The sequence below is a fragment of the Mustela lutreola genome, chromosome X (assembly GCF_030435805.1).
Source record: "Mustela lutreola isolate mMusLut2 chromosome X, mMusLut2.pri, whole genome shotgun sequence".
NCBI lineage: Eukaryota > Metazoa > Chordata > Mammalia > Carnivora > Mustelidae > Mustela > Mustela lutreola.
Window position 1 is genome coordinate 116579578 of NC_081308.1, and position 2688 is coordinate 116582265.

The following is a 2688-nucleotide window of genomic DNA, read 5'->3' on the forward strand; positions in this document are numbered from 1 at the left end:
ATGCTATACATCTGTTTTCTCCAGCTTTCTTTTAAAGATTTTGTTTATTTATTTGCGAGAGAGTGAGAGTATGAGAGAGAACGAGAGGGAAAGACAGAGAGAGCAGGGGGGAGGGGCAGAGGGAGAAGCAGGCTCCCTGCTGAGCAGAGAGCCCAATGTGGGGCTCGATCCCAGGACCCCGAGATCATGACTGAGCCAAAGGCAGAGGCTTAACCTACTGAGCCACACAGGCATCCCTTCTCCAACATTTTAAATTAACAAGATGGTTTTATCCAATGATGGTACTTTCTAGGTAGTTGAGTCACTGTGGAGTAGGGCATCATCCCCCAAAATGTAAAAATGGAATGCGAATGAGGTCAGCACGCAAGTTTGTCCAGGCCAGAACTCTGCCATTGACAGCAACCAAGAGACCCGTGACAGGAAAGGATGGGCCCTCCTTTGGAATAAAGCGTCAAATCTAGGGCTGTCCTCAGGTGGCTTTAGACTCCTGTCGTACTCCCCTGAGCCTCTAGAAATTCATATAGATATTTTTTAAAGTCATCCCACATCGAACTGAAAGAGCAGGCTAAGAAAACTGACCAGAATGATGTCTCCTTCTATTCTCCTAGGCATTAACCGGCTTCAACACACAGCTTTGCCTCGGTGTCTGTCTTCTAGACGGTCACTGCAGATGACTTATCTGACTCTGACATCAAAGTCTTAGGTCAGGCTGCTGTTACAGATACCCCAGACTTGAGGGGTTAAACACCATTTATTTCTCATGGTTCTGGAGGCTGGAAGTCCCAGGTCAGGCAGCCAGCATGACCAGACTCTCGGTGAGGTCCTCACATAGCCTTTTCTTGGCCCAAGCACACAGAGAAAGAGGAGAGAGACAGGGAAAGGAAGATCTCATCTCTCTTCCTCTTTTTTTTAATAGATTTTATTTATTTATTTGACAGAGATCACAAGTAGGCAGAGAGGCAGGCAGAGAGAGAGGAAGGGAAGCAGGCTCCCCGCTGAGCAGAGAGCCCGATGCGGGGGCAGATCCCAGGACCCTGGAATCATGACCTGAGCCAAAGGCAGAGGCTTTAACCCACTGAGCCACCCAGGCACCCCTCTCTTCCTCTTTTGATAAGGGCACTAGTCCCATCCTGGAGGCTCCAGGCTCAGGACCTCATCTCGTCCCAGTTCCCTTCCAAAGGTCCCCAACTTCGAATACCATCCCATGGATGGTTAGGGCTTCAGCCTGTGAATTTGGGGAGGACGCAAATATTCAGTCCCTAGTGACATACTACGGTCCTGTCTCTATCTGCAGCTTCTTTGTTCTCCACCGCGGACGGATGCTGGCCTTGGCGAATGAGCTGCTTCCTTCCACCTCCTTCCCAGTGTAACTGAGGGTAAACGGACATGGGCGCCCCAAAGGTCCTCACCCTTCCCTTCAACTGCTGGACTCTGGATCTGCGAACTGGCTTAGATCTGGAAACCGGACATGCGATCATGACTTCCTGTTGCAAGGGCTGACATCAGCCTTTTGCTCCCCACATTTAAACCTTTCGGGGGTCTACAAGTCATCTATCACCCAAGCTGGCTATGCTCTCTCTTGATCCTAAGAACACCACGTCTATTAACCGTCGCCACAGCTTTCTGCGGGTCAAGGCGTTCTTGTTACGACTCCAGCTTTGCAGCCCAGACACAGACTAGGTGACTGAACAACAGAAATGTATTTTCTCACTGCCCTGGAGGCTGAAAGCCTGAGATCAAGGCGTCAGCAGGGTGGGTTTTATCTGAGGCCTTTCCTCTTGCCCTCTCTTATAAGGACACCAGGGATACTGGATTAAGGCCTCTTTTACCTTAATTAGCTTTCCAAAAATGCTATGTCCACACACAGTCATTTGAGGTACTAGGGTTTGGGAAGGACACAGTTCAGTCCATGACAAGGCCCTGTTATGATAATTACCTCCGTCTTATGTGGGTCAGTTAAATACCATCATTGGCTTCTGCTATTCCAGAACCTTCACTGATACAACAGGGCCCAGCACCACCACAGCCTCTCCTGGCCTACAGGAGAAAACCACCACCGCCCTTCTCAGTGAAACCGGTTCCCCTGCTTTACCAGTGCATTCCTGTGAAGGACTGTCTTCTGGGCCTTCCCAGGGAACCTAGCCTGGTAGCAGGTTGTCTGGACTCACAGTATAATTTCATTATAATATTGCCACATCCCTGACACCTTGAACTTTCTGACTCCTTCCCCAATATCGAATCTGTCCTAGCATGTTCACTTCATCGATTACAACCAAGCTTGGACTCCCTACTCCCCTGCTCTCCTTTTTCAAGTAGCTACCCTGAAGATATAAGTGCTGGCTCCACAAGTCATTGCCAAGCCATTAAACTTGAACCATGGAAGAGTGCTCCTGTGTCAGTGAGTTCTCTCCTTTCCGCCCTTCTGTGGCTCCCCCTGGGCAAAGCTGACAATCCTAAGGTAGGGGCAGGCCCAGCCCCAGCCCCAGCCCCAGCCCCAGCGCTGCCCATTCCCTGTTGTACTCAGTGGATAAGGAGAGCGGTCCCCTGGGAAATCACTATTTATGGAAATATGAATATATTTATGAGGAAATCACTATTTATGGAAATGAGAGGGTCTCTCTGGGCCCCTCAAGAGGAAACCATGAGCCCCTGAGAACCTGGATGAGAGGAAGGTGGTCCCTGGGAGCA